At 34.5% G+C, this 12,143-nt stretch overlaps 1 non-coding gene across 1 annotated transcript; it reads right to left on the bottom strand.

The window, feature by feature from the left end:
- Window positions 1-1,363: 1,363 nt before the first annotated feature.
- On the bottom strand, window positions 1,364-1,470 carry LOC128035058 (small nucleolar RNA R71). The gene has a single exon (XR_008191462.1). It is a non-coding gene; the product is annotated as a small nucleolar RNA R71 (small nucleolar RNA).
- Between the last annotated feature and the right edge of the window lie 10,673 nt (window positions 1,471-12,143).

Here is a 12,143-nt window from a genome sequence, read left to right as displayed (position 1 = left end):
ATTATTTGACACAATACTTAATCAGTGTATGTTTAATCATCTAAGGTAGCTGAGGGTTAAATTAGCAACGGTATCTAGCGATATATTAGTCTTGCATAACTTTCAAGATTATTGTGATTAAACTGTTTCAAGGTAGAAATACATTGTTACCTCACGTAATCTTTTATGTGCTTATGAGATTGAATTAATTGTTTGAATTGGCATAGAGATATGTACAAGAGATTATTTTAATTTCATAAGTATGTATGTGCATTAACATATTTTGCTTATTAAAATTTGTTTAATCGGTTGAATTAACATAGAGATATAGTCAAGAGATAAATGGATTTTGGTAGGTAAGTATCTTGATAAGTTAGCAAATTACCGAGTTGCCGTGAATTTATTCATAACAACATAAACATGATTTTAATATTCTAAGTTAAGAAATTTAATTAATCTAGCACAATTAATCTTGATTGAAATCATCTTTTGAAACCATGCATTGAAACTTTTATTTTATTTTTATTTATTTTACTTAGTTAAAATCCTAGTTTTAATCACCTCCTCAAATTAAAATATTTTTCTTCACCAAAGTGTTTTTAAAATTGCATTCATAAATAATTCTTTTCACAGTCTCTTACGATAACTCGAAATTTACTTGTCACTTTATTACTTGTTGCGATTGTCTACACTTGCACATTTCTGTCGTTCCAAGTTTTTGGCGCCGTTGTCGGGGATTGTTTTAAAAAGTCATTATGTGTGAATTTGTTAACTTTACATTTTGGTTTATTTTTCTATTCAATTTTAAATTAATTAATTTTCCTATGTTTATTTCAGGAGTTTTTGAGTATTGATCGAATTATCGATTTACTCCCCATAGACTCTGAGATAGAAAGAACTTTTCAAGAACGAAGAAGACAAGCAAATCAGAGAAGGACGGAAGAGATGAGCTTCGAAAATCAGAATCAAAGAAACGGAGAAAACCCTACTCAAAATCCTATCCTTATCGTTGATGATAGGGATAGAGCTCTAGGACAGTATGACGTGCCAATGTTTCATGATCTTAATCTTGGTATTAGGAGACCCAAAATCGAGGCACAACAGTTCGAGCTGAAGCCAGTCATGTTCCAGATGCTTCAAATAGTGGGCCAATTCAATGGAATGCCTACTAAAGATCCCCACCTGCACTTAAGACTGTTCATGGAGGTGAGCGATTCTTTCAAGTTAGCCGGAGTACACGAAGATGCACTATGATTGAAGCTGTTCCCATATTTGTAAAATGACTCGAGCCTGGTTGAACTCATTTCCACCAAATTCAATTTCCACATGCTAAGAGTTAGTAGAATGATTCCTCATGAAGTATTTCCCGCCTAGCAAGAATGCTAAGTTGAGGAACGATATCACTGCTTTCCAACAAATGGATGATGATTCCTTGTATGAGGCATGGGAAAGGTAAAAAGAATTATTACGGAAGTGCCTTCATCACGGAATCCCACGTTGCATCCAACTTGGGACGTTTTATGATGGTCTCAATGCTCGCACGAAGATGGTAGCGGACGCTTCTGCTAATGGTGCTCTCCTTTCTAAGTCTTATAATGAGGCTTATGAAATCATTGAGAGAATTGCCAAAAACAATTATCAATGGCCAACCAATCTAGCAGTGTCAGGAAGATAAGTCGTTGGAATACATGAAGTAGACACTCTCACTTCACTCGCATCTCAGGTATCATCGATTTCCTCAATTCTTAAAAATTTCACCACTAATGGGTTTAATAGTTTTGCAGCACAGCCACCAAATCAATTTGAAAATGTAGCCTGTGTCTATTATGGGAAAGAACATCTACTCGAAGAATGTCCATCGAACCTAGAATCCGTGTATTACATGGGTAACCAAAACCAAAACCAAGGAAGGTAAGGACTACAATCCAATTCTTATAACCCATCGTGGAAAAACCACCCTAATTTCTCTTGGAGTAACCAAAGGGCTAGACCCAGTAACACATACGCCCAACCTAGACCAACCCAGCCATCTATTTTTACCCAACAAGTTCAGAAACAACCACAAGTTGAACCATCCAATGGCTTAGAAAACTTTTTGAAGGCATACATAGCCAAGAATGATTCCTTAATCCAAAGCCAATTAGCTACATTGAAAAACCTGAAAAACTAAATAGGCCAGCTTGCAACTGAACTTACAAACCGACCACAAGGTGCTTTACCTAGTGATACGGAGAATCCGAGGAATCTTGGGAAAAAGCATTGTAAAGCATTGACATTGAGGAACAGAAAGACATTAGAACCCAACACCGTTGAAGTTGAAGAGGAGTAGCTGATGCTCAAGACTCAAAGAAAGTTTAACCAAGTGTTGGAATTCCAATTTCACCGGAACCAAAATCTGAAAAATTTGATAAAGTAACTTTTGAACTAATAAATTCTGATAAACTAACTTCGTTAAATGCAGAGTTGCCACAGAAGATGAATCAACCAGTTCCAGTGAAGAAGCCTCCACCACCTTACCCTCAAAGACTTCAGAAGCAGACACAGGAAGTTTAATTCAAGAAGTTCCTAGACGTACGCAAGCAACTTCATATCAACATCCCGTTGGTTGAAACACTTGAAGAAATGTCGAACTACATCAAATTCATGAAGGATATCCTTTCTAAAAAATGAAGATTAGGAGAATTTGAGACGGTAGCCCTGATGAAGGAATGCAGTGCATATCTTTAAGAAAAACTACCACTGAAGTTGAAGGATCCTGGATGTTTTACCATACCTTGCAACATTGGAGCAACATATTGTGATAAGGCACTATGTGATTTGGGCGTAAGTATCAACTTGATGCCCATGTCAATATTTAGGAAGTTGAGGATAGGTGAAGTTAGACCTACTACGGTTACACTGTAATTAGCAGATCGATCCTTAGCACGTCCAAAAGGAAAGATCGAGGTCGTATTGGTACGTGTAGACAAATTTATTTTTCCTGCTGACTTTGCTATTCTAGACTTTGAAGTAGACAAAGAAGTTTGAATCACCCTAAGAAGGTCTTTCCTAGCAACTGGAATGACCCTTATTGATGTGCAGAATGGAAAATGACTATGTGTGTTTAGGACGATTAGGTAACATTTAATGTTTTTAAGTCTATGCGATTTCCTAACACAATTGATGATTATTCTGCAGTGTCTGATTTTGAGTGTAAAACCCAAATTTTTTCCAGGCCCATTAAAACCAAATAAAATAAAACCAGATAAAAATGAACAAAATAAAAATAATCTCCAGTCCATTACAAACAACGGGCTCAATGGCCCAAATATACAAAAGATCTAATTCGACCCAAATTCCCAACACAAACCTAACCCGACTTGACCCAGTTACAATGGCCCAAAACCCCCAGCCCAACTATGTCGAAACCCAAAAATAATTCCAAAAACCCCCAGGATTTCTAGAACAATCTAGGCATCGCTCTTGCCCTCCGCGCATACCAGCCTCTCGCCCCAGCCGCACGTGCGCCTCTACTCCAGCTAGCCTCGCACCTGTAACAAACGCAAACAACCAGCAAGGGAAAGCAAGCATAACGAAATAACAGCAAAAATAATAGAGAAAAATAAAAAAGAAAAATAAATATTTTTTTGTAATTTCATTATATTCGGTTACATAAAGTCGATTGTGGCATCTGTAAAAGGGGATCGAACAAAGATATTAAAAAAAGTATTCAAAAAAGAATCAGAAAGCAAAAACAATCAAAGTTTTTTTTTAAAGGTGATAGGATTTTTTTTTCTTTTCTGCGTTGATTTCTTATATTTTCTTTTTCTTTTTTTCCTTAATCTTTTGTTGGGGTTTTATTTACTGTTTGAGTAAAGAGAAATAAATAATAGGCGATTAATTACCTGTCATAATGGAGCCGACGTATCCATATTTACTTCGCCGCAATCGGAGTCTAAACGGGGACGACGAGGCTTGAGGCGGCGCTGCCTGCAAGCGGTGAGAAGGTTAGGGTCGAAACCCTAGCAGAGAAAAAGAAGCAGCAACATTTTTTTTGACATAGGCTACTTATGTTTTTTTAAAGAATTTTTTTGTTTAAATAATAATACAATACGACGCCATTTTCAACTAGGGTCCATAGCGCCAAAACGACACCGTTTAGCGGCCATTGACCCGAGTCTGACCCAATTTACGTGAAGGATCCGCGTGTTTTTCTTTCAGGGGAATATTTGCGCAGTGAGTATCTTCGCATTTGCATGGATTTTCGATTGGGTCATATTTTGTTATTATTTTTAAATTTTACCCTAAAATTTTTGTATTGTTTTATTTTGTACCTTTACGAAAAGCTGCGCATAGAAAGGACTGGGCTATTTACTGTTAAGATCCTTGTTTCTTCGCGCGCATTGTAATATAGCCCCTCGTATCCTTTCATTATTTACTATTTATACCCTCATACTTTGCTAAAGTTTCAATTTGATCCTTAACCTTTATTTTGATTGTTTTAATACATTTTAATTTAAAATCATTTTATTTTTTTTATTTTTACATTACTTTATTTATTTATTTTAAAATTTTGTTTATAGTACTTATTTCAAAATATACATATAGGTCATTTAGTTTAAATTTTTATATGTTATTTCAAAATTTGTTTATCTTTAAATTGATTTATTTTAAAATTTTTCTTATATATATTACATTAAACTTTTATATGATTATTTTAATTTTCTTTGTAAATTATTTATGTTAAGTTGCTTTGTATTTTATTTTTATTTCAAGTTATTTTATATATTAATTATTTTAAAATTATCCTATACTATTTGCTTTAATTTGATTTATATTAGCTATTTAAAACTCGTTTTCATGTACTATGTATTTATTTATTATCACTAATTTAAATTGATTCACATATATTTTTAAACTCTATTTTATTATATATCTTTTTATTTCAATTTTTGTATATATTATTTATATTAAGATTATCATTTCATATATGCGGCTTATTTAGACTAATATATATTATTTAGTATATTACTTACTTTGATTTTTATCTTATGCAACATTTACTTTAAAATTCATTTATGTTACCATTTCATATAGTATTTTTTAACTCTATTTTTGATCTATTTTAGACTTTCGTATATATTATTCATTTTAAAATTTTTGCACGTATATTTTATTGATTATAATTTCCCCTTTCATGCCATTCGTTTCTAGGTTATTTTAAGACTCGTACATTTTGTTTACATTTGCATCAATTTGCTCATTTTTATTCATCTTTTTAGCTTTCAAATATTAATGTTAGTATTTATAGAATATGTGATGTGAGATTATTGCCCTTATGTATATTGTATTGCTATTTTGTAGTTATCAATTATTTATCATCCATTAGAATGCATCGTGGTTTACAAATTATTACTTCTTGCTGTACATTCCATCGTGCTTTATCCACTCAAAAAGTTACGTTCAATATGGTTTAAGTATCAAAATCATTTTATTCAAAAATCTTTCAAAGTCATGCAATACTTGGTATTTGGGAGCATTGAGAAGATTGCGTCCTAACTTACTAGACTCAAATTTTCCTTGTTGAATCTAAATAACCGAATATTTTTTTCAAAGCTTATAAATCTCAAATATAAGGTCTATTCTCGGGAATTCAATACGTTGTGTCCTAACTCTTTGGATATGACATTTTGTTATCTCGAGACTGGGATTTCTTTTTTTTTTTTTTAAAAGTGAAGGCAAGCTCATATGTCATCTTTGGAACCTCGAGGAATCGTACCCTAACTTATGGCTAGATATTTTTTTTAAAGGATACGACATTTTGTTGCCTCGAGACTAGCGGGCCTTTTTCATGCTAATTCAATTTTATTCAAGGGTTGTTTTTAAAAAAAAACTAGCATAAACAAAAGGGGAATCATTTTTACTCTTTTTGGATTTTCATCATTCGACTTTAAGACATTAATTAATCAATTAGGTACCAATTTTAGGCGTTACGAATGTGCTAACCCTTCCTCGTGCATAATCGACTCCCGAACCCATTTTCTCAAATTTCGTAAACCAAAATTATTTTCAAGGTGATCCGATCACATCTTAACAAAAGATCGGTGGCGACTCCTATTTTGATATTTTATTTTTAAAATTCGACCCTTTATCAAAAAGTGGTTTCGACATTGAGGAATTAATCATGGAAAGGGAACTCAACTATGTTAAGGACCCATTGAAACAAATTTTGACATCAGACCCTCCAAGTGATGAAGAGGAGGATGAATACTTAGCTTTCCTAGAAGCTAATCAAAGAGGATTTAATCTGCAATCCCGCTTTGAATCTTTGGAGTTAGGGAATAGGAACTATGCCCAACCAAAAGCGACAATCGATGAGCCACCTAAATTAAAACTAAAGGTACTTCCCTCACATTTAAAATATCTTTATTTAGGTAACGCTTCTACTTTACCTGTGATTGTTTCAACGGAGTTAACCGTTGAGCAAGAAGAGAAACTCATCCTAGTATTGAAATAATTCAAGAAGGCTATCGGATAGACCATAGCCGATATTTGCGACATTAGTCTATTTGTATGCATGCACAATATCATATTGGAAAAATGGCAAAAAAGGGACGATTGATGGACAACGAAGACTGAACCCTATCATGAAGGATGTGGTGAAGATAGAAATCATCAAGTGGTTAGATGCGGGTATAATTTACCCCATCTCAGACAGTTCGTAAGTAAGTCTGGTCTAGTGCATGCCAAAGAAAGAAGGTATTTTGGTCATTCAAAACAAGAATAATGAGTTGATACCGACTAGAACGATTACGAGATGGAGAATTTGTATCGATTACCGGAAGTTGAACAAGGCAACTAAGAAAGATCACTTTCCTTTGCCGTTTTTGGACCAGATGCTGGATAGACTTGCAGGGTGAGACTATTACTGTTTTCTCGATGCATACTCAACGTATAATCAGATTATAATAGCACCAGAAGATCAACACAAGACAACATTCACCTACCCATATGGTACATTTGCATTTAGACGTATGCCATTTGGTTTATGTAATGCACTTGCTATATTTCAAAGATGTATGATGTCTATTTTTACTGATATGGTTGAGAAATACTTGGAAGTCTTTATGGATGATTTTTCAGTATTCAGAGATACATATGATGATGGCCTAGCCAATCTAGCCAAGGTACTAAGGCGATGCAAAGAAACAAACCTCGTACTCAACTGCGAAAAGTGTCATTTCATGGTACGAGAAGGTATTGTTCTAGGGCATCGGATAACGAGACATGGAATCGAGGTAGATAAAGCAAAGGTAGACGTTATTGAGAAACTCCCACCTCCAACATTTGTAAAGAGTGTTAGGATATTTTTGGGCCACTCCGATTTCTATCGAAGATTTATCAAGGACTTTTCCAAAATTGCTAAACACTTATATAAATTATTGGAGAAGGACATGAAGTTCAAATTTGATGAGATGTGCTTAAGAGCTTTCAAAGATTTGAAGAGTTGGTTAGTTTTGGCACCCATTATCATCACACCAGACTGGGATTTTCCATTTGAAAATATGTGTGATGCAAGTGACTTTGCGATAGGAGTTGTCATGGGCCAGCGAAGGAACAACGTTTTTCATTCCATCTACTACGCAAGTCGGACTCTGATTGGAGCTCAATTGAATTGTATGGTAACAGAGAAAGAGTTACTTGCTATTGTGTTTACTTTTGACAAGTTTCGATCCTATCTTGTAGGTACCAAAGTGACTTTCTATATGGACCATTCGGTAATTAAGTATTTACTTGCCAAGAAAGACGCTAAGCCAAGACTGATCCAATGGGTACTTCTACTTCAAGAGTTCAATCTAGAAATTCAAGATCGAAAGGGAGTAGAAAACCAAGTAGCAGACCACTTGTCTAGATTGGAGCTACAAGAAGAGAATTCTCCACTTATACCCATTCAGGAGACATTTCCAGATGAACACATACTGAAGGTAAATCATGTCCATAATACCCCTTGGTTTGCTAATATTGCTAACTATTTAGCGTGTGGTTTGATGCCAATTGATAAGATGTATCATCAAAAGAAAAAGTTTCTTCATGATGTGAAGTACTATTTCTGGGAAAAACCATACTTGTTTAAAAAGTGTGCAGATCAAATGATCAGGAGATGCATGGCAAAAGATGAAGTACATAAGATTCTATATCATTGTCACTCAGCTCCGAGTGGGGGACACTTCGGGGGTACACGTGCTGTGGCCAAAGTATTGCAAGTCGGATTCTTTTGGCCGACACTATCCAAAGACGCATATGCTTGCATAAGGAGTTGTGATCGATGTCAAAGGGTTGGAAACGTCACCAACAGAAATGAGATGCCCCGAATAAACATCATTGAGGTAGAATTATTCGATGTTTGGGGTATTAACTTTCTCAGTCCTTTCCCTCCATCTTTTGGTCACAAGTACATAATGGTAACTGTAGACTAAGTGTCTAAGTGGGTTGAGGCCGAGGCATATTCGACGAATGATGCTAAGGTTGTGATGAAGTTTTTGCAGAAGCATGTTTTCACAAGGTTTGGAACCCTAAGAGCTATCATTAGTGATAAAGGGTCCCATTTTGTGAACAGATGGTTGAAATGGTTACTCAACATGTAACGCCCTAAAATTTTACTTTTGGGTATTGTGAATGTGTGACACAAGATATCTATCTGCTTTAGTGGTTATGTGTTCTGGGTGTATTTGTGAGGTCCCAAGTTCAAGCCAGGACTTGGGAAAATTTTGTTATTTTTATGAATAAGCCCGATCTTTGGTCAGTAGGCTTTTAAGTAAAAGTTGGCAAATAATTAACAGAATGGCCCTGCTGGTCTGGTGGATAAGTGGAGTGTTGGTGTGAAAGAGGTCCTGTGTTCGAATCTTAGCGTGGCCATTATTTTTGCTCCTGCGTCCAGGAGAGTTTGAGACGGACTAAAAATTAAGTAATGGATTTAGTAGGAAGTTTGATGGAGAGAAATAAAGGATTGGGGAGGTTATCAAATATTATGTTCATATTTTTTTCCTTTTTTCTAACTTTCCCCAAAATCCCTCCATCCTCTTGCCATTTTTCTCTTCATTACTATTGAATTTTTGCTGTCTTTCACCCTTCATCTTCTAGATTTTTCTTTTACCACTCTACCTCATGTCGCTCCACGTTTGTCTACGATCGTTTAGTAAGTTTTAGATAACTAATTTGTCTCCATTGGGGAAGTGTTTTGTTTATGCCAATTAGGTTCATGGGCTCATAATGGCCAATCGAAGCCTTAGTTTGTGTGAGAATTATTGTTCATCGGTTAAAGGTAAGGTTTAGTTGCTTGTGGGTTAAAACCTCGATACGAGTTTGATTTGGGATCATGTTATGTGCGATTAAATTAGTGTTATTTGTTATTTGTTAAATTATAGGCTTTGGAGTGCTCAGGTACTGTTTTAGCATTAAACAAAACCAGGTGTGTACCCAAAACGCAGAAAATGGGATTCAGTAAAAAGCCAAAAATTGCTTTCTATTTGGATAGTAGCAGTAAGCAAACTTTGAAAGTCACCATAAATTGTGTAAATCTAATTAGAGGATGAAAAAATATGGAATTAAATCTTATTAAGTATAGTTTGTCATAAAAGAAACTGTGTAAGTAATGGAATTGTAAACCGTGAGATATAATAAGTTTTGTGAGACAATGTCAGAATGAATTCAGGTTCCCCTGTTCTAACTTTGGAAAATCATCAAAAATTGGAGAAAAATAATTAGGTGTTAAAATTTACATATTTAAATTATTAATGAGTCTATTTTCAATAGAAACAAATGGTAACAACATCCAAATTTTGTAATAAGAGATAATTAACTTTTAGCAAAGAAAGGTCGAAGCTGTCAAACAGCAGAATAGGGGTAAGATTGAAGATTTTACTGTACTTATTGGCTGAACCAAAAATTTTGAAAATTTTATGGTAGAAAGGTACTTGATTTTAGTTTCAAAGACATCAAGCGAACCTTAATTTGGAATTTTGTAGCTCAAGACATAAATAATTTAGTAACAGTGACTGAAATAGATAGCTTTGAGGAATATATAAGTAAAAAGTGAAAACATATATGAATATTTAGCTAGCATGGGTGACATTAAAAATGGACCACATAGCCAAGGTCAATTTGGGCCAAGTGGGCCACACGGGCGTGTGGGCCCACACGGGTAGACCACATGGGCATGTGACCCCATTTTCACAGAATTGATTTCTAAGGTTACACAGGTCACCCAAGTCGATTGTGAACGTATTGTAGGGTCGGTAAGCATCACTTAGACCCCTAATTGTATGACCTGACTGTTTGATTTATATATGTGTTGAGCATGATGATAGTATGCTTGTATACTAAAGTGGTTATATGTACTGATGTCTTGCGATAGCATATCATGACTTGTATGTTGCATTGCATAGGGTTGGGTTAATTATATTTGAAGGAAGTGTACTGTTTTGTGAAGTATTTAGTACTACTTGGAGTGTAGGGATGAGTGGGTTGATTTGATCCCCACATGGAGTGTAGAGTTGGACGGAGATGGTGTGTAGAGGCTGGTTGGGTAGGACTTTGTTACTGAATACTACATGATTGCTACTGATACTGCGATGGGCTAAGGCCTTATTGCATATTTGATACTGTACTGAGATGGGCTAAGGCCCAAACTGTTACTGATACTGAAAAAGGGCTTAGGCTCAAGACTGCTTTAACTGTGCACTGTGATTTGCTATTGTTTGTTTTCTGTGGGATTACACAGGTAATCCCCAGATCTAGATGGATCAGTGCGGCGGAGGACTCGGCGATGACCATGGTTTTGGACTTTCATAGTTTTTAACCCATATTTACATTAATTGGTTTTATTTCTATTCTATTTTTACTGGCTAAGTTTTTGGGTTGTAATTAGACTTTCGGAGTTTGGTTTTGGGTTTTAATTATCTTTACCTTATGGATTGCAACTACTAGTAGTAGGAAACCTCAGTTTTCAAAGAAACAAATGTTTTTCCTAAACACACGATTGTTTAATTTGTTTTAAAAGCTTCCGCCAAATGAATAACGTTTTGAAACTATCGATTAAATGAGCAACACAATTTTGGAACTAATAACAATTTTGGAACCGATGAGATTCATCCAAAATATTAGACGATGCTTTATGGGCCTACAGGACAGTATACAAGACACCTTTAGGGAAGTCACCCTATAGGTTGGTCTTTGGGAAAGTCTGTCATCTGCCCTTGGAGTTAGAGCACTAAGCTTACTAGGCTCTCCAACAACTCAACTTGGATCTTAAGCTTGCTAAAGAGAAACGGATGCTCTAACTCAATGAGTTAGAGGAATTTTGAATGTTCTCATACGAGAATGCCAAATTACTCAATGAAAGGCTTAAGAGATGGCATAACAAGCACATTTAAGTTTCAAAATTTGAAGCAGGTCAGCAAGTCTTGTTATTCAATTCCAGATTAAGGTTCTTTCCAGGTAAGTTAAAATCATGCTGGTCTGATCCATTTACGATTCACCAAGTTTATCCATATGGAGTTGTTAAACTTCAAAGTAACAGAGGCAATTTTCGAGTCAATGCTCAGTGCTTAAAACATTACTGGGGGGATAAAATTGAACGGGATCAAATCTCGTTCATTTTAACAGATATTTAATTTTTCTTATTTTTCTTTTTAAATAAATGATTTAGGGTATATTTTCGGGATTAATATGTTTAAATAAATTCTGTCTAGGAGATTGGAACTTAAGAGGGACCGCTTATGACCCCTCCAATCTTTCCTGTGAATTGATTTTAACATAATCTTCAAAGAAATTATTCCCTAAATGGAAAAATAAATTTTTAAATGTTTCAAATAAAAGGTCAATTTTGATCCAAGTTTTAATTGCAACTCAATTTCAAATTTTCTTTAAGTCAAGGTACTTAATTGAACTATTTTCAAAATTTAGTTGCTCTTTTGTAAATATTAAAATTAGATGTCTCTTTTGTAAATATTTTCAAAAGGCATCTAGAATAAATGTTTTAATTTAATAAATAAGATGATAATAACTAGTATATAATTATATTTATATAATATATATTAATTATTATCAACTTTGCATAGAATTAGGATTAGTTTAAATTTGATCATATTTTAGTTAATAAGTTTTATTTTAATAAATTAATAGCA

The sequence above is a fragment of the Gossypium raimondii genome, chromosome 11 (assembly GCF_025698545.1).
Source record: "Gossypium raimondii isolate GPD5lz chromosome 11, ASM2569854v1, whole genome shotgun sequence".
Classification (NCBI taxonomy): Eukaryota; Viridiplantae; Streptophyta; class Magnoliopsida; order Malvales; family Malvaceae; genus Gossypium; species Gossypium raimondii.
The sequence above is the reverse complement of the archived record's forward strand: the minus strand, read 5'-3'. Positions and strand labels throughout refer to the sequence as shown.